This window comes from Pinus tabuliformis, chromosome 3_2 (genome assembly GCF_031772625.1).
Source record: "Pinus tabuliformis cultivar Carrire ecotype Pingquan chromosome 3_2, CPIR1, whole genome shotgun sequence".
Lineage (NCBI taxonomy): Eukaryota > Viridiplantae > Streptophyta > Pinopsida > Pinales > Pinaceae > Pinus > Pinus tabuliformis.
Genome location: NC_142302.1, coordinates 1,025,596,242 through 1,025,622,214, shown reverse-complemented (window position 1 = coordinate 1,025,622,214; position 25,973 = coordinate 1,025,596,242). Strand labels below are relative to the sequence as shown.

The window sequence follows — 25,973 nt, the reverse complement described above, 5'->3', positions numbered from 1 at the left end:
ATGTCCATAATTGTCTCTCTAGAGACAATATAAAAAATTATTTAAAAAAAAATAAATGTCCATAATTCAAACTATTGTCTCTCTAGAGACAATATAAAAAATTATTTTAAAAAAAATAAATGTCCATAATTGTCTCTCTAGAGACAATATAAAAAATTGTTTTAAAAAAAATAAATGTCCATAATTCAAACTATTGTCTCTCTAGAGACAACATAAAAAATTATTTAAAAGAAAAATAACTCTCTAGAGACAATATAAAAAATTATTTTTAAAAAAATAAATGTCCATAATTCAAACTATTGTCTCTCTAGAGACAATATAAAAATTTATTTTAAAAAAAATAAATGTCTATAATTGTTTCTCTAGAGACAATATAAAAAATTATTTAAAAAAAATAAATGTCCATAATTCAAACTATTGTCTCTCTAGAGACAATATAAAAAATTATTTAAAAAATAAATAAATAAAATCATTTTGAATGTTCTTTCAAAGTAGTTTCACATTCAAAGTTCACAAATAGTACTCGTGTATGAGAGAAACCACCACAGAAATTGTTGTCTGATAGAAACCAGCGCATATGGGTTATTACTAGCAATTGTCCCAAAAGGTACAAAGAGAGGCCGATAGGATTATTAAATTGGAATTGTTGAATTTTTCTAGAAGAGTTAATTGGTTTGTGGAAAACCTTGTTTTCTTGGACTGGATCATTGTGCAATTACCCTTCTAAATGCTCTTTGTCGTTTGATAAAATAATCAGAATATTGTTTTCAAATTTCCATAGATTTCCTCTTGCAGTAAATTTCAAATACAAAATCAAATTACAGAGTATTGTTTTGTATGGGACACAACTCTTCTACATTTTGGTCATTCATGGCGGATATTTCAGACAATAGAAGATAAGCTATGAACAAATTAATGAAGAGCATATTATTCATGAGGAAAAGTTGTGTTTGCTTATCCATGGAAAAGAACGAAAATACCTGGAGCTTCATTGTTGAGGATCAGACTATTGTTACAAGATTTCACTCCACAAAGAAAGTTGAAATGTAATATAGAGGCAAGTAAAAGAGGAATTTCCCTCAAATGATCACGATCAGCTCTGGAACCCTATTAAACAATGCATCCTTCTCATGCCCTGAATATAATTAAATAAGAACACCATTTCCTGAGTGGCATGCTTTTAAGGATACGCTAATCGCAAGAATTCCACCAATCCCAAGAACTCCACCAGTTGATCAGTTAATCCAATCCTGTAATAATTTACTTCATTAACCTAATTAAATTAGATTAGTGACTACCCACATTGAATCTTTAATTTTTACAATTCACTATTATGCTACTGCATTTCAATGAATTTGAGTTCATGGTCTAAAAATTCTTGCAATATTAGAGATATGACATCTCTTGTTCGAGTCACATACTTCCGTCATAAATAGACGTGCCCAATGGTCTCAATAAATTTTTCATTTCACAGAATTTTGCTTGGGAATTTCCATCAACAGGTTCTTTGGAATTCATACCCCCTTGATGATGATGCGACAAATATTCCACTGGCCGAGCCGTCCGCGATTGTTCGCCATCTCTATTACGATGTTCAACTAGTTCCAACAAGCTGAACATCTGTTGGCATCTTTTGGCCAGCTTACAGGTTACTCGTCAATGAAAATCGGCTCCAGATCTACAAATACAGCAGGGGGAACATGCTTTCAACTCTAGTTTTGCTGAAGAAAGTGTTGAAGGCATCATCTCCGTGACCAACGGTCTTCTCACTGGGCATCTGGCCATCAAGATGAATGTACCAAGACACTAGAATAACTAAAACTCACAATCTGTCTAAATTTATAATATGCCCCAGCTCTACAGGAATTGTTCCCATGATATTGTTGGAGGACAGATTTCTGTAAAAGCAGCAACGTTATCCGTTAGTCACATTGAATATGCTTAATGCAATTCAACAGCTCATTATGTTATAGGTCAATTTAGAATATGGCCCAGGATTACTTACAGATAAGTTAGCCTGTTAAGTTTTTGAAATTCCAAAGGAATAGTTCCATTCAAACGGTTGCCATGCATATTGCTACAGGACAAAGGACAATGAAGGCACAGTGTTAATATTGTTAGCCAGTGGGAAATTATGCTCCGCAAATTCATCACTTGGCTTGAAGATTATATCACTTACAAGAAAATGAGAGCAACACATGAACTAATATTCTCTGGGATCGGACCTTCAAGTTGATTTCTGGCAAGATTTCTGTCTCAAAAAAAATACAACCTTGGAATGTTAAATACTTACAGCAAGAATCCAAAAGATATCATAGATTAATGTTTAGTGTATGGGAGGTTTCAAGATATTTCTATCATTTTTATCTCCACTTTCTAGAAAAAGGTTTGGACACAAACTTACAATTCGAACAGCTGTTCCAAATTCCCCAGCTCAGGTGGAATTTGCCCAGTCAGCTGATTGTCATTTAGCTGCCTGCATATGCATACAACCGTTGACTATCAAAGAGCTATTTCTTATCATGCACGTCCAGTTTCCATTTCTTACATATCAATCATCACAAAATATGTGATTGGAATCTCTTATAGGTATCCCAGCTTTGTCATGTTCCCCAATTCTGGCGGAATAGATCCCGTGAGATTATTACTGTGTAAATATCTGAGTAGTGCAAAAGAAAGAACAAGAGAATCAGCTTCTTGAAAATTGAACATAAAGAAATTTATAGTCAAAAAGCAATGGACTTTCACAAACCCAGATGGGAACAATTCGAGCATTAACCATGCAAGCAACTCACAGTTTATTAGTGTAAGTCAAGTTGCCTAGAATCGGAGGAATTGTTCCAGTAAAGATGATTATCACTCAAATCCCTGTAATAAATATTAATTTTATTAGTACACTAAAGCTTACACCATAATTACATAATCAAGTTTTTGCCAAAGGTCACAAAACATTTATCAATGAATGAAGGAATATTGATTGATTCTGCATAAGAAATATATTGACAATATCCAAAATCATTATGGATTCTTATTGATCTAGGCTTCCATGCAATTAAATGTAAGAGATTATACTTTAATCCGATCACAGGAAAATTTTGGACAAGTTGAGATCCAGAAAACACTGTACTTACAGAACAATAAGAGCCTGCATGAGACCAATTACTTCAGGTATCCTTCTGGTCAGCTTGTTTCCTTGTAACGACCTAGGATAACCACTTTAAAATTAGGGTAGGACAACTAAAGCAACCAAATTAATGATGTCGGTTGAATAGTGCATACCATGCAATGAATTGCATTACTTAGACAACCTGCATAATCTCATATCCCTGCCTATTCAACACAAAATTCCTGATACTAGAACACAGTTCAGTCCTGGAAATATCTCCACTTACAGAGTAGCCACTTGTAGAAACCCAATATTGAAGGGGATCTCTCCGGTAAGTTGATTGTATGATAAGTCCCTGATAAGAATACCAGCCCCAATTCAGTAAGTAATTGAGATCACGAGTCTTGCATCAAACCATACATTTACACCCGTTTGTTCATTTAAAATCCAGTTAGGAAAATCAGAAAACATACAAAACTGCATAGCTTGTACAGTTGCCAATATTCTCAGGAATGGTCCCCGACAAGTTGTTGCCTCGCACATCACTGCATAACAGAGATCAACTACTTAGAAACATTTAAGCTACCACGAAGAATCCTTCAGGTAAAATTCGTTAATGCACTGAAAACGCTGCATCGAGATACATAAATTTAAAGATAAATGCTCTGTGACCGCGAGTTTTGATGGGTTTCATATGCAGAATTAATTCGAAGAAAGAAAGCTTTAAAAAATTCTGCATCTACTCCACAAGATAGAAGTATTGTGACTTACAAGAACCACAATCCTGTCAATTGACACATGTCAGGGGAAAGAGTCCCAACTAAGAAGTTGTTGCGCAGCCCCCTAGAAACGATAACAATATGCCCATTTCAAAAATAATGGGCGCCAAATTTAGTTTGCAAACCTAAGAACAAGACTATTAACACAAATGCTTCTTCCAAACCTTAACAGGAAAATAAAAACAAATTTTGCTTAGTGAGAGAACGATAAGCCAAGGAAAACTCATAAAGAACCCAGACTCTTACAAATATTGCAAAACTTCATTCCAATAGATAAGCATGGGGATCTCCCCACTTAATTGATTGTCTGCAAAATCCCTAAAAAATGCAAAAGCATTGTTAAATGATACTCCTCCAGAATCTAGAGTTTACACATCCTATGCAGTTCTTTGACAAGTAAAGGGCAGCAAAGAGAGTAGAATCTAAAATAGTATTCCCAACCTACATTTTCTTCAAGTTTGGAATCTGAGACAACGTTGAAGGTATAGGCCCCATTAACTGGTTATTCTTCACAATCCTATAAATTTGATCAAATTATGTGTTAGAAGGAGCTTTCACTCCCTTCTAAGACAAGGCAAAATACAAAAACATCTACAAATTAAGCTAAATTCTTTACAATAGCGAGCAAGTGCAGAATGTTAGGATACTTACAGTTGTTCTAGTTGTTTCAACTTCGATATTGAAAAGGGAATATCTCCATATAAATAATTTAAAGAGACATCTCTAGCACATTGAAGATCAAATCAAGTTAGTGGTTTCTACGAAATATAAACCATGAGAATGATGACTTGTAGATTTGACTAGATGGACGTTTAGACACACACAACAGCTTGGTTTGGCATCAGATATCTTCTCAAAAGACAGTTGTTTTCAGCATAATACTTAACAATTATCTATAGTAAAGTAATATATGCATCTTGAACCAGACTATGAGTGTTGCATATGGCTCTGTCTGCTTTAACCAACTTGTAGTTGAACAATCATTTTTGTTTGGACAGATAAACGCTTGAAAAGAGACTTTCCTAGATAGGTGGGGTGAACATTTCTTTAAAGGGATTTTCAAGGGTTTTTCATGAGCCGTTCTGTAACACTCCTAACCGATATAACTACATAGTAAAAAAAAATTTTAAAGAACTGAGACCGAGAACAGGAAAAGTTCAAGCTGTACAATACAAACAAAAAAAAGTATGAATGACCGTCAACAGAAAAGAAACGTTCACCTGGTGTAGAACCGAGCCATCCATGCGCCTAGTAAGGATTTAAACTGCAACAAAACCCCACTGGTTGTCATTCGGCCACATGAAGCACTCACTGTGTAAAAGAGAAACCAGAGAGCTGAATCCAACGTAAAAGGCAAGGGAGAGAATGATGCATATCCATGGTAAGGCGGTGGAATAGCCTTCGGGTAGGAGCCAAGCCGTTGGATCGGCATCCTTTCTCCTTCGCCGTCGATGGGGTGGGGAACCCAAGGTCACAGACTCCCAAGTCTCATCTGCCACGCCACGTCAGTCCGGACAGCGTAACAGTTAAATGCAACGCGGGAACTATAATGCCAAATGAATTCACATTGTAATACTTACGGAGTGGTAGGACAGAGTAGTAACATACAGTATGTTTGCCGGCAGTTTAAAAGTATTTGACATAAATGCACCTGGAACACTAATCACAAGGGTGAATCGGAAACTGAACCCAAAACAATGCCAAGGGGGTGGGCACGTCAGTCAATGCAAACACACATGTAAATAGTCATAGTGAATGGTTGAACCATGTGTGACCCTGATGGGTTATAGATAGTGTGAGAGTTTTACTTAAATTTTTTTTTCCTATGTAGTTATATCGGTTAGGAGTGTTACACGTTCTGTATGGAGATGACCTGATTTAACCACTGTAGTCTTGCAAGATTAGAGAGAGTAACTCACAAGATTTTCAATGCAGAGCAATCTCCAATCTCGTCGGGAATTTGGCCTGAGAGACCATTTCCTTTAAGGTCACTGCATGCAGAACACTGAATCAACTATGAACAGCATATATATTATAAAGAGCTGCTAAATATAGTCTGCATTAAGACTATCAGTTTAATTGCAATGAACCCAAAGTGCTTAAAAGTAATATATAGTGAACCTATACAGTGAACTTCTGAATTCACATACATTGACTCTGAGCTTTTTAGATTTCCAATCACTGGGGAAATTTCTCCTCCGAGGTTCAGATGAGAGAGATTCCTGCACAACACAAACCAGAACAAATACAAACATATGAGCTTAAAGTAAGCATATAATCAAAACTCAAATAACGACAGACTGCCCAGCAAACATTCTTAATGATTCCCAATATAACATATTCAGAGTATATGCTCTATCTTACATCAATTCCAGTGGAAAAGTGATATATAAACTTACAATGCAACCTATAAACTTAGTGTGATGGAGAGAATTGGTCGCTGAGCATTTATCTACCACGCACGCTGCTTTTCCCTGTACAAATTTATTAGTAAAACCCATAGATATTGAAAACCAAAGCATACCTGCTTCTATCCATAAAAAATTTCGAGAATTTCATTCCAATGGATCAAGAATTTCATCTCTATCGATTCTTCTGCTCAACATAACAGCAACAAAATAGAATCGCCGGGATAAACCATGCAAACACTCTTTAAAAAAAACATTTTTTCAAAATAGAGAAAACACAACGAAAATAAAACACTGTAAAATCCAAAATGCATGGCCATGCAAAAAGAAAATAAACTTGAACAAGAAACAAGGCAAGCCAATGCAATGCAGAGTATTGAAGAAAATGATGAGATGAAAGTGAGAACGCCAAAAGCCAGGGAAGAAGAACAGTGCTTGCCAAAAGGCAGGGAAGAAGAACAGCAACAACAACTGGCAGGGAAAAAGCAGTGAAAATATCTTCAAGAGTGACATAAAAGAATGGGAAAAAGCAGTAAGGCAACTCAACCAATATTTGGAAAAAGTAGTCACACTTCAAATCAACGGTTGAAAGTGTCTCACCTGATCCAACGGAGCAGTATAAAAGTGTTGACGATTGTTGATGCATAGGAAGGCCTATCGGCCTAAATATTACCTTTGTTTAGCAAGAGGGGATTCAATTCATTACTAAATTTACGCCCAAGTTTTACTTTGTGTTCCAACAAAACCTGGCACCCCTGTAAATCTGTAGGTTTACTCTGCCAATTAAATAATAACAAGTTGTGTGTGTGGAGCGCTCAATCCAGCATTCACATTTCCACACCAGTGATTACCAACATCACAATGCAGCCTTCCATGCTTGACATGGTTTTCTTCCAACAGACATGAAGACAAGCAACACTTCAGAAAATATTGCTCGAGCATTAAACATGTCAAACCAACAGCAGATAAAATGTGATGCTTAAGCAATAAAACGACATAGAACTATTTCCTTCAAAGCCAAAGTTACCCAGCATTGGTGTAATGCCCTGGGAAAACGATGTAAATATTTGAATTACTGTGGTAGAAACAAACTGAACTTGTTATTAGTATTTGATTAAAAGTTAAATATAATTTGGTGAATTGTGAAAATGTAAAAGTGTTTCCTGAAAGAAAGTAAATCCTCAAGGAGGAAGTTGTCCTCTTGAGGTGGGAAAAAAATCGGTTGCTGAGGAAGCAACCCTAACTACCTTCCCTAACTGGAGGGTTTCCAGGGAAAAGGGGAGAAGGGAGGAAAAATTTTGTGCTGTAGTGACAGGCAGAAGAAGAGACTCCAGGAAAAAAAAAAAAAAGTGGCTAAGTCTGGTGATGACCAGATAGCCCTGCTCGCTGTACGAGCAACTTGCGCAAGACTGAGGTCTGGCAAGAAGCAAGGGGGGAGATTCTGGTCTTGAAGGGCGAATCTCGTGGTTGGGCGGTTTGACAGACGACAGACCCAGTTTTGGGTGACTGTTAGAAGACGACATTCTATCCAAGGAACTCCAGACCCCGTGTTTTGTTTCGGGAGTCAGCCAGAAACGACATTTCAACCAGAAGAATTTCAAGTACGAAGTAATCCCTAGAATTGATACTAACTTGGTAATTTTATAAGGTTATTCTTAGTTTTCCTCTTTCCTGTTATATTATGAAAGGAGGGTGAGAGAATTCCTACAGGGAATTGGACTGTGCGAGGGTATAACAGGGAGGGCAAGATTTTATTTCTGTCTTTCATTTTTTTTTTCTCTTAAAAAAAAAATACATATGGTTCAGGAAGTTAAGTGTGAGCGAGGGCTACTGGGAAAACCCTTTCAAAGATTATGGAAAACAGAAAACAGTTAATGCAGAGATTCATTATAATTAGAGAATTCTTGGAACTAAAATGTCATTGCAATGAAAACGATTATATTTCATAAATCATCAGAGAGTTCAACAGTTATCTATTCTATGTCCAATTCCTATATAAGCCGTGAAACGTAGCAAAACAAGAAAGCTCATTTCCGGAAACTCGAACCCGAAACATTTACAGAGTCAAAATTATAGACAGTCTCAAAGAAAAACACTAAGGAACAAAGCCGTAACCGCGAGGGTATGTCGGCTCCAGGACCAGAGTTACACATTCATATTAGCATGCAGGTAAAAGAATCTTTAAGTCGGCACTGTAACCATAAATATTTATATATATAACATAGCCAGGCAGTTATACAGAAGTCGCGGCTCCACAAGGGAACAAGAAAAACAAAGAATACATACAAGTGTGGGCCTGGAATCGAGTTCAGGTAGTACTCCTGTGACTCATGTGAACAATAACCCTGTAGTGAGATGCCAGACGAATATTCTTTGCCCAAATACTTAAAATAGTAAGGCATAAAAATCGTAATTAACATGCGGTAAGCATCTTACTGTATAATGGTGATAAGAAAACGAACAGGCAAACTGAGCATTGTGCAAAGTAGTATATATATTCAGATAAAATTATGGAAAAACACTGTCATGATTATAAGTGACTCCCTCCACAGTTCATGAACCCTAACCAGGGCAAATGCAAAAGAGTGATTAAGCCATACAGTCAGGCGCCGCAAGGGAGGCGCTCACCTCTTCAAACTAGCCGAGCTCGGGTCGTAAAGACCCTGACCCTCCATAGAAGAACAAAAGCATGAATATACAAATTGTACTCAGACAGCCTCGGAAAACTGTAGGAAGTCACAATAAAACAGTTCGGGGATACAACCCGCATAGTTTGATAACCGTGGAAATAAATTACATAAATGCATGCATCAGCGAGCTCGAAGGCCCGACAAATTCAACAAAAGAAAACAGAGTTATCAGTTCACAGCCACATCACGCGAAGGATTCCCAATCCTTGCATTGGCCGGGCTGACTTGTCAGGCTTAAACCCTGCCAAAACCCCTGTACAGTAACCAAGAGGAGAATCCGTAAGGGGTCTGGGCCAGAGGGCCGAATCTATCTGTCATTAAACTCAGAAGAGTAAAAAAAAAAAAAACCAATAGAACCCTATACTCAGAGTGATTAAATCATCAATTCCTGTAGTAACACACTTATGTTGAAGAATAGTAAGCGGATACAATCGGGTGTGAACTCACCTGTTCACCACAGCTCTGAGAAGGCAAGACCCTGAAGACAGGCAGCTTCACCGCGCCTGTGCATAGCGTACTTTGGGAAGAGACCTTCATACCTCGCCACAGACAACAGAAATACGCCGAGGGTAAGTTAGAAACTTCGGATTGTTCATAACACGTCTGAATATGGCAAGGGCATTAAAAAAAAAAAAAAAAAAAACAAACAAACAAACAAACAAACAAATAAACCTTATAGATAGCACATTAAGCCTTACTGCAAGGTAGCCATTGTAAAAGGCTCAATCCAGCTCGCTCCGAATCAGTAGCAAGCATGAGAACCACGACCATGCATCAACCAGAGAAGGTTTGGTATGAATGCTGTGCTCAAAGGAGGAGGGAACTGTAACAGGTCCGAGGGGGAAATGTATCTAGAACCATCGATAATATGTTTCATTGAGTATGGTTTTCCTGAAAAAATGTTTCATCGAGTATGGTGCACACCAAGATAGCTCTGCCCTCGGATGGGCATTCCCTCTTTTCCACCGTCGATGCGGGGAGACACCCGAGGGCGCGGAAGCAGAGGATACCAAAACCTTACCTCCATCACGTGACAACACCGGCAGGAGTAAATGCTTAGAGCCAGGTGTATCGAACCAGTGCAACCAGCAATTAATCCGGCAGATAACGCTCTGCCCCCACGGAATACTTCCTATTTTCTCACATAAGGACAAGATATCCAATCCATGACCTTCGTGAATGTGAATTCCGTGTGTAGGTGTTAATGGGGTTAGCCTTTTTATGAATAAGGTGCATGCAATAGTATCTTAGATGTGATTAAAGTTTAAAAAAAAAATATTATTACGTAGATTTACCGTGGATACATTACAATTGGCATGAATATAAGTGATAAATATATAAAAGTGAGGACTGAAAATTGATGTCGGAACACTCCTATAAAATCTAAATCACGCCAGCATTAATACAGAGCAGAAAATGCTTTCCTCCAAGACCACGTGAGCTGTGATGCCACGGGATAAATGTAAATATTTGATTTTACTGTGGTAATTGGTAAACTGAATTGACTATTATTATCTGTTTGATTTAATAATATTTCCTGTGGTTCTTTTTTCTTAAAAATAAAATTTTTCTTGAAAAGCTAGCAACTTCCCAAGAAGGTGGTTGTTGTGTGTCCCGATATACCCTAACTGCTTTCCTAACGGGGTTTTTTCCGGAGGAAAGGAGGCAGGAAGGGGGTTCTGCGTTGTAGGGACAGGCAGAGGGAAAGAAACACACAAACAAAAAAAAGCTAAGTCTGGTGAGGACCAGATAGCCACGCACGAAGGTGCAGCAACTTGCTGAGGGCAATGGTCTGGCAAGGGAGCTAGGGGGGAGATTTTGGTCCTGGAGGACGAATCTCAAGGTTGGGTGGCATATTGGAAGCGGGAGAAACAGAGGAGGCCCAACTCTGGAGTACTTGTAAGTTACAACAGTTCAGGTAAGTGAGTAAACATTTATAAGTAATTCTGTAAGGACATTAGAAAAAGGTAAATGTATTGTATAGAATTAACAACTACTGTTAGAAAACTCAAGAACTTGCTGCTGCCACCGAGGTGGTGATAACTGAAAAAAAAAAAAAAAAAAAAAAAAAAAAAAAACATACATACATAGGATGTATTCCCCTGTTGTTTAATAAATGTTTGTTTTAAAAAAAAATCATAATAGCAGTGGTAATCAAAACCTCCACAAAGGTGGGCGAGTGCTATGGACGCTACCGAGCGGTTGTAGTTGACAACTGTTGTCGGACTATTCCTAAATATAGGGGGACTGTATAGTAGAGGTTATGTTGGGAAAAGAACTGTTACAACGTCCTTGTTAAACACCATTAGCAAATGAGTCATGCAAGATTTAGTGCAATAATTAATAGAAGTACAGGTTTCATAGAATGCTATAAGCTCCTTGCCGCGAACGAAAATGGAGTTAAGCACTAAGGTTTCCAAAACAAAACAAAAAAGGAAAGAAAGTCAGGTTGATTCCTTCATGGAATCCGCCCTGGGTTTGACAGCTTGAGCATTGGAACCCTTGTGAGACGTGTTGGATTGGAAATTTGTGGACTCTGAGAGTATAAGCCCCGGGAATGGGGAGTAAAACAAAAAGATAAATCCTCTACAAATTAGGACGAGTAGTAAACATTCTACCTACAAAATAAGTGATGTTTAATAATCCAGAATTCCAGTGGAACAATTCCTCCAAACGAAAAAGGGAAATCTCCACTACCAGGAACGGGTGAGGTCCCAGTTCTGTGGTTTACACTGCATGCACCCACATTAGAAACCGCTGGGTCTAGGAGAGTGTTGAACTCATGGGCAGGGGGTCTCGGGTCTTGGCCGCACTGATACATGGTAACCGGAAGATAGGTTACAGTGGTTGTGAGTGGCAGGGTCGTAACCCTCAAAAACCCTCATGCGGGGCCAAACCCCCAAACTGATTAAAAACAGTAAATACATCTGGTTGGATTAAGCAGAAAGCACAACAAATGACATAGTTAACACCGAAAATCAATTCTTCAGGATGAAACGTAAAGCTGGAAACCGAATAAATATATATATACTGTTGTACAGAGCCACAAATTTAGGGAGTCGAAAACAGCTCTAAACAATCAAATAGAACTAGAATCTGAGCGATAAATCATTTCAGTGAAGCCATAATACATGTTCAAGATTTCAACAAAAATTTCCATGTTCAGTTCCAAGTCTAGTAGACAAATAAATGGAGCGCACAATACATATTACATTATCAAAAGCTGGGCCATGAAAATGGAGAAGCCGCCCAGGGACATAAGTTAATTCCAGGCAGACCTGGTATAAGTAAACAATCAGAACAGCATGCACAGCCAGCGCGGCTCAGAGAAAGCAAACCACGAGGAACGAAGCCTCATATTCATTTAACTAAAACAACAGAAGCCCTCTCGGGGATAACTTCACCAGAACCCGAAACCGGGCCACCTATCTGCGAGCTCTGGCAAGCGGTAGACACAAATCAGGCGCAATAGCCTGTAGACCAGGTCCAGATCCCATTCCTACAAACAAAAGCAAGTGGAATTTCATCATACCGATGGAAGCCAAGATGGTTATCTGCTCACCACTCCGTCTAATGCCATTCGCAACCCAGACAGAAGGAGTGGGGGTACCTGCATGCGAGCAAAACACTGTGGTTAAAGAATTGTAAATACTTATCCTGTATATGATGGGTCTATCTGCAAATCAAACGATTGTAAATCAACGAACTAGGAAAGGAAACTGTCAAATAATTACCCGGTCGATAAATTCTGGTGGTGGGATTAGGTTCTGAAACCTCGCGCACATGTTCTCTGCAACCAAACCATAGAGCCGAGACTGTCAAGCCCTCAGCTGAGGCAGGAGGCGGAACAAGTTCCAGGTCTTCCCGCAGAAGAATGGGACTACAACCCGGCGCCAAGAGTAGTGTAAGTCGGCAAGCATCCATGGCAGCCGTAGGATCACCTCTCTCGTCTCGTAGCCGTCGATACATGAAGGATCCCGAGGCGGCAGCTGGAGACTGCCCACGCCACGTACCCAGGGTGGGACAGACAAGTTAATGCTCAATTAATGTTAACCCAAATCAATGTGTATCAAACAACACAAAAACCACAGCATCACTAATTTCATAGCCCTGGGGGATTACACGAATCATCGGGTGGAGATCGTGTCAATTGCTAACAGGTTCGAGTCATGGAGAACTGCGTGGGAATCATCGCAGTCCTATCCAACCGGTTGGGTAGTTGTACAACTATAGGACTTGTTTCATGCAAGTTTTAAAGTGAGCCATTATGTGAGCGTACATAAGAATAGGAATTGCAGACCTGTCAACCGTATAGAGAATAACTCATGTGTTGACAATTATGTACACATGATACAGGACCGTCAACCTTATAAAGCACGTCTATGTGTTGGTAATTATATAGCTGTGTATATGTATATATTAAAAAAAAAAAATTGCAGCGAGATATATGACATGAGCTTAACATGGCCACCCATATATAAATGCAATGTCTAGCCAGCATATTTAATTACTGTCAACTTTTCAACAGCGTGCCATCTTATAAAGCTTTAATATCTACTTCAAATGGGAGTCAGAAGTTTGGATTTAAGATGCTACCTTAGCTTTGATAAGCGTTCCATCTCCCAGTTTTACTATAGTTAAAGAAGAATCTGTAGACTGTTGAATGGAAATGACCTTAGATTTAGACAATGCGAATCTTTATGCAAAAATCAATCGAGAGTCCAATTAATGAAATGGCGATACCTTTATGTGTTCGACAGACAACATACCCACAAGAATACCCAGGCAGGCTTGATAGCCACAATTATCAACTATGTAAACCAATTTCAGAGTTAAAATAAATCCTCAAACATAGCTAGAATTTTCAAAGAAAGTTTTAACAAGCCATAATATATTACAAGCAATAATCATCGCAACTAGCATTTCCCCCAACAGTACACAACGAAAGGCACTTGAACATTCTTGAAATATTTGAAGAGTACAAAAAGTTCTTGTGCAAAATGTGCAAGAGTATACAACGGAAAAAACTGTCTTAGCATATAAAAATAGCTCTGTAATGGAGTTGAACTAAGATAGCTTAGCCAACTCAACCGATGAAAACATCTACATGGTACCCAAATCACATATAGAGAGATGCGATAATGCTATTCTAAGCCCCAAATACAAATCGGAATTAAATTTCGGAACTCAAGAGCAAACTCCAATGGTACAAAACTAATTGAATCTGCCAATCCCTAAATATGCAAAAGCATCTTAACAAAGCTATTCAAAAGCATCATCATCGTCATCTGGAAGGGGTTGGGCCACAGCTGCTACAAGTTCTGCCTCGTACCTGACAACATAAAAGATTGTAAGCCAAAGTTTCAATCTTTTAGAAATCGAACAAATTATTTCAACAAAAGTTAACAAAAAATAATAAGAAAATAGCATTTTACTTACTGCTGCTGGGTTGCAAGGTCTATCTGAACCTCAGGAGGAGCAAGAGCAGGTGACTCCACAAAATGAAGGTTTGGATCCCTATAAAAATAACCCATTATAGAATCAATGCAAATTTTTTAATATAACATTCATATTAGGGAGCATCAGAAACTAGATTAAAGGCTCACCCTAAGAGCTTCCGTGCCAAGTACAGGAATGGATTCTCAAAGTTGTAGTTACTTTTTGCAGATATCTCATAGTACTGAAGATTCTTCTTTCTATGAAAAGTAACTTGCTTAGCTTTCACTTGCCTATTCTTCACATCAACCTTGTTTCCACAAAGAACAATAGGAATGTTCTCACACACCCTGAAATTCACAAAGATATTTAGCTAATCGATTTAGGCAGTTGTGCCACCACACAATTAAGGAACCTTCATTTCTACTTAGAGATCTAACCCCTCTGTAAAAGAGATACCTGCAAAGATCTCTGTGCCACGTTGGGACATTCTTGTAAGTCAATCGTGCAGTAACATCAAACATGATAACTTCACATTGCCCATGAATACTGCAACAAACAAAATCCCAATCAGTAAATAAGAAGGAAACAAATAAATGCTTAGGCAGACCTGAAATTAGACGAGTGAATGGAATCAACTCAAGACTAGCATTACTCACTAATGGCTTGCAGCCTTTAGGCCGAGCCCCTTTCTTTGAGAGACATAGGTGTATATAATTAGAAAAAAAAAAACTACGTCTGCTTGCCGCAAACTATATCGACCCTAATCTAAGGCAGAGATTATTGCAGGTTGTGTTAAGATGCAGTAGAGCATTTCCTCTGTAATAAGGAAGGCCAGAAAGCGGAGTGGCGCAGCTGGAGACCCGCTCTGTGGACATTATCTAAGCCAAATGGAACACCCAAAAAGGAAAACTAGGTTTGGAATAGAATGGAACAACAGGTTGGTAGGGTTATTATCTTGTCCGCGTTTTAACTCTTTCCAGCATACAAGTATTAATAACCTGGAAGCAATCAGGAATTAATTCAAAAGAACACTGTAATTGAGGGGCAGGGTTTGGACCCTCTCAACAAGGGAGGTTGTAAGCTTAGGGGATAAGACCCTCTTCAGTCAATTACATAAAACATCATATAAACTGTATAGGAATGTGCAGCTAAACCAAACAAAAAATGTGACATAGATAAAAGTTGTGCAATACTATGAACTCATAAAACAAAAACGAGTACAAATTCCTATACAGAAAGGTCGCGGTGCGGTAACCTTTAAACAAGCACAAACGAGGAAAAAATATTCTGTCGTTAAAAGCAGTATACCCTCACAATAAATTATAGTCCAGTAAACAAGGAGCCTAATATGCTGTGAGCAAAATAAGCACAGGTGTGCGTTAAAATATATATACAGTTACAATTGTCCGAGCAGAGGAATTGCAGTCGGACATCCAAATTCAAGAGTCTAAAATTACATTTGTCATGTCCATGGTAACTGGAGCCTGGAGGGAACGAATAACCCTCCCCACCCTGGTTCAATCAAAAATAAAGGTGACCTAGAGGGTTACCCTCCTCTAAACACAAGAAAAACTCTGAAGCAAAACAGACATAGCCGCGGCCGGTAGGATTCCCCATACCTGGAACTCAGAACAGAACGGGGGTGGGGTTTTCCTTAGTCTTTAGGCCGTGTGAGGAATGGGTGCCTAATCTGTACAAGGAGCAACCCGAATAGCACATGTTAGACAACAATAGAAGTAATGCAAACTGCAGTAAAACAAAAACTCAAGGAATTTATCCTCGTGCTTGCCAAGACACTTACCACTAAAGAAAACTCTGGCCAACGAATGAACAACACTCGTTCCAGTGCTGTAGGAGGACCCCATTGCCGAATAACCCTGCAAACGCATGATGCATGAGCATAATCGAGAAGTTTATCAGTAAATCGAAAAGAACGCATAGCCAAAAGGTTACAGAAGGAACAAGACATTGTGCGGTTATCTACCTGAAGGGTTTGGAAACGAATCCTCCGGCATTTGAATAGGGTCTGCGAGCTAGGCTCTCCGAGACGGAACGCATGGACTGAACCAGAGCAAAGCCGCAGAGAAAGTTCCCAAAAAAATGATCCCATCACCCAAGGCAAGCGTTAGTTTAGGCGGCAGCCCGCGGAGACGATCTGCCACCGTTGGATTACGAAGTGTGCCCTCCACCGTTGATGCAAGGTGAAAAGACTGGACAGCCTGTCGGCCTCGTACAGTACGAAGCAGAGCAGGAGATAATTCTCACAGTAATGGATAAGGGGTGCCACGTGATGGCTAAAGGGAAAACGTAAAGTTACCCCCGGAACCATTGCCGCGTGGTTAACATGCGTCCAAACCATATTACAGAGATTTTTATTAAAGTTAAAAAGCAGTACACCAATCCCTTAAACCATACCCGTATGACAATTGACGTGCATAAAGTGACATAAGGTAAATGAATCATAGGAAATTGTATATATAATTCCAAAGGGTAATCCCGGGTATGTAAAACCTTATATATATATATATATATATATATATATATATATATATATATATATAATTTATTCTTGAGAAATGGGGTTATGACAGTACATCATGAGATTGTGGTCTTAACCAGATGTCTGGCGAGGCCAGGGGCTCATTTGCCTCGTAACCGCTTTAGAGGCCAGAAAAGAAATCCAAACGCCTTGACTGTAGGTTTTCCAAAAGCCAATGTGGATAAGGAAACGTCAACATTAAATGCTTTATCCTACTTCTATATGATATTTTCCTGGGGAGCTTACGCTTTCATAATAAATTTTATTGCAATACATGTTTTGCTATGTATCGTCACTCGTTGTTCAGGTTGTGGCATTGGGGAATTACATAATTCATATTGTGCTGACTAAGATTTTCTACGTGGAAATAATCCTTATACCCTCTCTTGGAGTGTTGTGTTTATTACATTGGCGAAAACATTGGTTGCATTAGTGGAAAATATTCACTTATGAAGGCAAATCTAGTTAATCCTCCTCCATATGCTTAAAGCAATCAACGGTGAACATTGTCACATCCTCAAGATCGACGAAACCTCAGAAGCATCATATGCATGATGTTTATGCTAAGACGAGCCCCAAAATGCGATTTAGTCAAAGTCCAGAGTACTTCCAAAAGCTGAATCAAAACTGCCGTGAGCGTCAAAAATAGACTCAACAAAACCACTTATAGGAATTCACTAAGAAAAAGTAAATAAGAGAGACAAAACTAGTGATAAAAAAAAAATTGTTGTTTTATAAACCCCGCCAATTTGCTAAATGCCAAATTATTTATCTGCCATATTGGTGAATTCTCCACGTAGAACGATACGAGTAATAAACATCACAACGTTGATGTCATTAAGAGATATATGATAATAAGGCAGAGAGAAAAGAGGTGTCGGGCACATGGGAGAATGTGAAAGACGAGAGACGGAGAGGCTGCTTTAAGGCAAGACGAGTTTTTAAAGAAAAAAACTTAATAGGTTGCATGTGTTAACCTTAATGCATTAAGGTTATTAAAATTAGTGCTTATATTTAACGGAAGTGATAATATACATATACATTAATATTAAAACAATATAATGGACACCATGTAATTCATATAACTTGTTAACATAAAGTATATAATGGGTTGAGGTTATAATTAATATTTATGGATGACTATAATTTTTTATTAGAAAAAATAGGATTTATAGGATGTGGTATTATGAAAATATATTTAAATTAAATTTTAAAATTATAAGTAAATGTTTATATATATATAATGAGTGTTATTTTATATTATATAAAACATGTATTAAGTATAGTATAAAAATGACTCACCAAGTTTTAAGGAATGAGAAGGAATTTATATAATGTGGATTTAGTCATTTAATAAATTAGATAATAGAGCTTAAATTTGTTTAATTATTATTAAAGTATTATGTTGAAATGAGTAATAAAAATTGAATTTTTTTATTTAATATTAAAATATTATGTTGAAATTGATAAGTTGTTATTTTACTTTATTATTTATTGGAAGTGTGAATATTTATATTATTATTATTTTTAATATATTGTGTGTGTGGTATTTTGAGTTAATAAGAAATTTAAGTGTAAATTGATTATCGATAAAGAATTTATTGTCAAACATATTAGGCATACCAAATCATTCATGGATGGTAATGGTGGTAGTGGTTCCAAGCATTTCAAACTATAAACTAAAGATTTAACGAGTGAAAATTAAGGTGGAAGAATCCCTAGTCTAACTTGAAGATGGATGAATCTATGATAAAAGATATCAAGTGGGAACTTGATGAGATAAGCCAAGATTCACAATGAAAATCATGCAAGTGATGGATAAATCACTAGGGGACAACAAGCACATCATTTCAATTGTGGGGACTTGAACCCAAGCTGCTCTAGTAAGAGCCAAGTATCTTGACCTACTGGGCTACAATGGAAGCATAACAATGGATTAAGCCTTCATGTAGGTGGATTAAGCATAACCTAAGACTTAAAGAAGGATGACCTCATGTATGTGTTCCATTTGGATAAGCACAATATGTATAGTGATCATGGAATTTTAACATGATATTGATGATTTAAATGATTGTACAAACGATAATATCTTAACATTGAATTTGACTCAAATATCCTTGGGGAAGGAAGAATATTCAACAAGAGGTTAAGGCTCAAGATGATGAGACTCATTTGAAATTTAATGATGTACTTAGATGAGTATACCTATGATGTAATGGTTAACTTCCTAATAGAAAGAACAAGAAATGTACATTGAAAAAGTAATTGGTACCTTGATGAAAACATGACACTAATGGTACTCATGGGATAACATAATCCTGTTCAGGGTTGGACCACATCCTCACATAGATCCTAGAGGGATGTTGAACTGTTTATACAAGTAAATGAAATTAATTCATGATAAGAATGCTTATAGTGTATTATTGTTCTATACTTGATAAGTATTGATATGATTCTCATATTAACGATGTTCCGTGATATGATGGTATGTGGTAAATGTATATAGTTCTAATGAGAGGTTAACGATGTATATGTGGTGCTTATTTATTTATTTGTTATGATAATGATGTTGAATTCTCATGATGGATATGATATGCATAGGGATCATGATGTAAATTGACATGTGGTTCATTTATTATGAGATGTCATGATATATCCTTGATGCTGATATGTTGATGTTATAACTTATGAGAGTATTTTATGATGTGAAACATGGGGTAATTGCATGCAAATTTTATGACATTCAAGAGTATGCAGATCTTTACTATTCAAAATGTTGTGATAACAATCACTTTATGTTATTAGGATGAAATGAAAGTGTTGGCATCTAGACTATTTCTCTGATACTATGATTATAACTAATGCATTGATTGCATGTTGAGATGTGGTGATTGACAGGAAATCCACGAATGGGATGAGAGGGCCGATTTATTTGATGATCTCGTGGGCGCCCATACCTGCGAGGGAGAATATGTAACACCATATGAACCGGGGACAACCGAAATCAACACTACATATGCTAGTGGTTCTTTTGTATTGTATAGCTCTTGATGGATAGCTCTTGAGGGGCTATGGGACCATCTTGAGAGGGGTAGCTGATGGTTCCCTATGCTAGGTCAAGTGCTTGCAATGGATTAAAGATCAACTTCTGCTGCAAAGTCTCATGAGGAATATGATTATGCAATAACTGCACCTGAAGGATTGGAAGTCAAAGTTTAGGACTCATTATAAAGAAGCAGTTCAAACAATAACCACTAAGTTTTGAATGGGATCTAAAATTTGACTTTCTCAAAATTGAATGAAGTTGGAACCACTCTGAAACAACTCGAAACAATTAATGTTAATATTAAAAATTTAAGTAAAATCTGACATTATCCTTATCTTTCCTTTTCAAAAAGGAAAGATAAGGAGAATGTCAACTTTTACTTTAACTTTAAAAATTAAATATTACCATTAATTACTAGGGTTAGGTTTTGTAGGGCCCTCGAGTTAATAATTTTTTTTTTCCTTTTCAGTATTTTTTATTAAAAAATTATTATTTGGTGGTCATTAGCTATGTTGCACTACATTCTTCAGAATTGGTCAGTTTATTAGAGAACTAGTGAATTTGGTGTTTTAAGGTCAGTTCAATACAAGACCGACCTTAGCCAATCTGAACCACCAAACTAGACTAGTACAACTCTAAAACCATTGGGACCAACCAATTCCACTAGTTCTAGGCTAGTTCCAATAAGAGTTTTCCCTTCTCATCTTCCTCTAAAGTCGTTTTGTTGGATCCTTTCAGGAATGGTGATTTGGAAAGTGCCATAAACTGTCGAATTGTTGTGAGCACCTAAGATCATAAGTAGTTAAGCCTTGGCAAACAGAAATTTACAAGGACCTAGTATAGACATCCCAAAAGATATTTAGTGAGGATGTGCATGCAAGGAACTATTACAGACCTCCCAAGATACTTAGTGAGGACGTGCATGACCAAAAAGCATAAAAAAAAAATATCCACCCTCAAAAACCATGCCCAAAACATTGAAGTGTGGTGCAAAACAAATTGCTGGTAGGCTATTAATGCTACCAACAATCATTCGCTCTCTAATTTCACAAGAAGCTCCTAATCAAGCTACCTCCTCCACTATGGTTATAGCAAGTTCTTGCAACTGTGTGAGCTACAAGAAATTAAAACTACCTTCGAATCTCCACCAATTTTAGGGGACTTGACTTCTCTTCATGCCCCAACTATTTTGGGTTGATTGATCAATTAACTAGATGATCACCGAGTTTGACTGAAGTCCCACTGCTTAAATGACCTTCCACTAGTTCCTCCAAAAGTTAGAACTAGTTTAACTGAAAACAACCTGAGATAATTGACCTTTATTGCCACAAGTTAGCAATCGCATATGCAGAACTGAACTCTTACTCCTCCAAATCGAATTTATTGAGTAAACTAGGTGACACAAGCCATGTCACACAAGTTAACATCATCCAAGTTGTCTGTTGATGTGGAAATTTGAATTTTTTCAATTTAATGAAGGAAAAATCAAATTGAGAATTTCTTGCTGCATTTTTCAACACATAGTTCATTGGAATGTATTACTTTCACTATGAACTTGGCATAGTTCACATGTTAAGTTCATAAGGTTTTGGGCTGATGTGGTTCTATGTGTTGTGTATATAAATAATAGGTGTCCAACTCTTGCTATTAGAAACAATACTCCCTATGAAATGTGGTATGGCCACATTCCTTCGGTGAGGCATCCCAAGGTTTTTGGTTCCTCATATTATGCCTTCATACCTAAGGAACAGATTAAAAAACTCAGTGCAAGGAGTCACAAATGCATCTTGTTTGGGTACTCATACCTCCAAAGCATACCATCTCTATGATGAAGTGAATAAGAAGTTTATAATATCTAGAGATGTGATCTTTCTTGAGTCTTCCAAGATTGACAATGTTGTTGAGTGGTAGCTTAATTGTTTGGATATATTCAAACATGCAAAGTATTTTCAAGAGTTTGATAGTGAGATTCCACATCTCCTTCTCTTAGCTCTATAATTTCTATGAAGAGCCTTGAAGAAATCAGGTTGAAGGAAATTCCTTCACCTGCTTTGTCAGGAAAGAGCTAAGAGACTATTGGCAGCAAGTAGCCAAATCTGACAAGCGGTGAGGGTACATGCAAGATACAAAGCAAGGATTAATGCAAAGGAGTGTACTGACTACATACATATCATCAAACATCTTTCATCCCACTTAGGATGCCTTGCATCGTGCCTGGTTAGTCATAAGATCATGTTGGTCACAACCTCAGTAGCTTAAATAAACAAGTGGTAATACTCTTCATCTTCTAAGCTATGTAATAAACAAGTGAAAGGGAGCAAGACACGTAGATCAAACACATGGAATGACTTTCAATTCTTGCAACCATGAATGTCATTGAAGATGGAATGATACGACAATGATAAGCAAACTTTTAAGCTACATTAAGAGGTGTATTTCAAAAGACGTGCTTTGTTTTCCATACCTAGCCTCCAAAGGGTTATGCATCAGATGGAGTCTTCATGCGGTCCTAATATTCTATCATACCTTGGGTTTCTTGGTCTGCTTATTTTTCTCCTCAGCTCCTTGAGAGTCATCTATCATGTCATCTTTCTTCGTGGCCCTACTTGGGACGAGGCCCTGGGAGGACACATCTATGCAATTTCAGGCTGCAAGGCACACTGGGTAGTCAAGGGACAAAATTGCATAGTTTTTGGAGACAGTGGGTTCCGGCTAAGGGAAGGACACTGAAGGAAACCACTGCGCATTTTTGAATGGTAAGGGAGGTTTGGATTTCTGCGCATTGCACAGTTCGAACAAGCAACGGAAAAGCTTAAGGGTTACATATGTGAAGTTTGTAGTTCAGGAAAGTTGGATGAGGCTAGGTTTCTAAGGAAACTCTGAAATTTAGCTAAGTGTGGGATCAGTGGAACTTATGTGAATAGTGATAAAACTTCACTACGATCACACACTTGAAAACTTATCGATACAACATAGACCATCTAGAATATATAACACATACTTCACTTAACGCAACAACCTTTGTTGCAGCTTACGGCAAGTGCGGCTTCGATTATAGACTTTGGGAGGATAAAGGCGACACTTGTGTAAGAGTGTGTGAAATGAGTGTTAAACATGTCTCATTCTCATAAATATTTCCCCTTGAAGCAAAACAAACCTCCCTTTGCATGACAAGCGATTACCCCCATGCCCAAAGATGACACATTCTATGTAAAGATAAAAGCATAAACGACTCTTAAGATCGAAAAGGGGAGCTTGAGATCGTCAACTTACCAATAAGTGACTAAGGAACGATTGATCACAATATCCATAATAGGCTTTGAAATTTAAGTGCAGGCCAAAATTTTGGAGGGTGTTGCAGCGTCTACAACAGAGCCTTCATCTTCTTGCTAGCTTCGTTTTCAACTAGTGTCTTGAATTCTACGAACTCAAAGAATGTCTCATCTTTATTCCACGTGAGAAGATCCAACACTTCCGTGAGAAGTCATCAATAAAAGTGACAAAATATTTGTGTCTGACGGTGTAGGTTGTCGAGAAAGGTCCATAAACATCATAGTGGATCCTTTCTAGGACTGCATGTGCTTTGTTGTCCTGATCATGGAATGTGGATTTTATGTACTTTTGTAATGTACATCCTTTGCATATATACTATTGCTTAAGTGCTCCTTTAGAGAGGCGAGTTCCATATACCTTGATTCCAAATTGTTGCTATTCCTCCTGAGGCTCCTCTTGCCTCACTAATGCTTCCTCTATACTATCTTTGTTGCTCAATGACTTTATTCATTTCCTTGTGGTTTTGTTTGTTTCTTGTAACATAATAATTCTTGGCTTCTCAGAAATGATAAGATCCCTTAGGGCTGCTACCTTAGAGGGGTTCTCAAGTCCCCTGATGTTCCAAGATAATATTTTCATCATTGGATATGCGGTATGCGGGGAGGTGCTCGCCCCCCTTGGTCCTTGTTGATTACTTTTTTGTCATGCTACCCCAGGATATAAGTTTCTATGGGTGTCTGCGTTCCCATTGCTATGTCCTTTTGCGCGTTCTCATCCCTGTGCTGCTTAGCAGATTTCCTGCCTGGGCCAGGTTTCTTGGAGGGTTCACTAGAACCCTCGTGATCTTTAGATGAGCTTCTAGTGATTCTATTGAGGGGAGGATCAAGAAGAGGCTAAGAGGAAATAGTAAGAGGAAATGAGGATTCGATAGTGTCTTGGCGTTGTCTTTCAGGGAGAGGGAGCTCCTGGGGATCAGGAGGAGAGTGGGGGGATGAGGGTCTTCTTCCTGCAAATATTTGAAGGGGTTTGATGTAGAGGGTAATGGCTGAGTCAATATGGGAGGGGGGGAGAAGGATGCAACTTGGATTTCTGGGGGAGGCTTTGGTTTTGGGCCAGCCTGTTTGGGGTTTGCTTTATTTTTTCTGACTTTTTGCCATGTGTCTTCACTGGCTTCAGCATTTTCATTCATTTCATTTTCTTTTAGTTTACTACACCTATTAGCAAAATGACCATATTCATGGCATACCTTACATTTGAACGGGATTTGTTCGTAGTCCAGCCGCTGAATATGGGTCCATTGGTCCACTTTGATCTTGATTGCTTCCGAAAGGCCCTTTCCTAAGTCGACTTCAACACAGATCTTTGCACATGCGTGAATGTTGTCCTTTGGTTCGCCTCTGTCGATGTATTTTCCGACAGCGTTCCCAAAGGCTTTGACCGATTCATCTCCCCAACAATGAAGAGGGAGATGGGGCAAGCGAACCCAAACCGGGACTGCATTAGGTATATCCATTTTTGGGTCGAAGTCAGGGGACTATCTGTTCAGATAAAGACCTCTCGAATCCATGAAGTAGGGACCATTTTAGAAGATGAGATTCCGGTCTTCTTTGGTTTCAAAGAGGAATGTGTAGTAACCCCTTCCACAGAATCTTATTGTGATTTTTCCTTGGAAGTTCGCGTTCCTGTTGCGCTCCACCCATTTCTGTACAGCTCTGGGAGAGGGCCACAGGCCAGTAAATTGTCCAACCAGACCTCTCTCTACTAGAGAGATCGCTACCTTCCTTGGGAGACTAGGGGGAAGGGAGATTTCTGGGATGTCAGCCAGTTTCTTGATGAACTTTGAAGTTGTGGGTTTGCATTTTCAGAAATGAGAGAGGCAAAGATCTCAGCCTAGTCTTCATTGTCTTGCATTTGGGAGGGGTCGATCCCAGCCATGGAAAGGCCAAAGGGAGCCAGTCACAGCACTGGCCGGAGGAGGAGGGCAGAGCCCGACTACGGGGGTGCCGAGGAGGAAGACTAGAGGCCCAGTAGTAGGGGCTGCTAGGTGGGAGGCCTGCGGAGGGCCGCAGGAGGCGAGGTTGTAGGGGCGCGGGAGCTCCGGTTCAAAATCTCGCGCGTGATCAAAAGGTCGACATTGGAGCTTGTACATTTTTGCGCCTTCTGGTGGTGTGAAATTTCTCCATGTCTCTGTTATCAGGTTATGAAAATCGGGGTGATTCAGCCAAAAGGCTTCAAAGCGAAAGGGCCTGCGAACATTGTCTCCCAGTCTTTGCCAGTGAAGCCTAATAGGCCAATGGTCCAAGCCAGAGAGTGGCAATATAGAGGCCAAGAGATCCCCGCCAAGATGTATTGCATTATCAGAGATCAGGAATCTGTCTAACCGAGATGCAATTTGGTGGGCATCTGCACGCTTGTTGTTCCAAGTATAAACTCCATTGTTGAATTCCATATCTATAAGCCTGTTGTTATGAATGTAGTTTTTGAAGTGCGTGCTTTCACAGTCCAGCTTGATCCGTCCTCCTATTTTTCCTCCAATCTTGTAATCATGTTGAAGTCCCCTCCTGTGATCCAAAGTGGGTGGGATCTTTCTGAGTTGATCTGAGTTAGGGTGTTCAGTGTGTCTACTTTGTTTGTTGCCTCCTGGGGGAAGTAGACATTAGTTAAGTGTCCATGAACATTTGTCCCTGTTAAAT

At 38.5% G+C, this 25,973-nt stretch overlaps 1 protein-coding gene and 1 pseudogene across 2 annotated transcripts in view; both read right to left on the bottom strand.

Annotated features, from left to right (window-relative positions):
- Positions 1-637: 637 nt before the first annotated feature.
- On the bottom strand, positions 638-12,952 carry LOC149184077 (uncharacterized; annotated as a pseudogene). Its single transcript, XR_016256795.1, has 20 exons — positions 12,718-12,952; positions 12,457-12,593; positions 12,196-12,261; positions 9,431-9,586; positions 9,209-9,294; positions 6,036-6,107; positions 5,805-5,876; positions 4,537-4,608; positions 4,331-4,402; positions 4,132-4,203; positions 3,878-3,949; positions 3,580-3,651; positions 3,393-3,461; positions 3,132-3,203; positions 2,796-2,868; positions 2,588-2,659; positions 2,405-2,476; positions 2,180-2,251; positions 2,006-2,077; positions 638-1,898 (listed from the first exon to the last, which is right to left on the bottom strand). The product of XR_016256795.1 is annotated as an uncharacterized LOC149184077 (transcript).
- LOC149184076 (uncharacterized) overlaps positions 6,582-25,973 on the bottom strand; it is a 37,001-nt gene continuing 17,609 nt past the window's right edge. The window contains exon 3 of the mRNA XM_089417397.1: positions 6,582-7,183. The gene's annotated coding sequence lies outside the window, so the exon portion shown is untranslated. The remainder of the gene's footprint in view (positions 7,184-25,973) is intronic.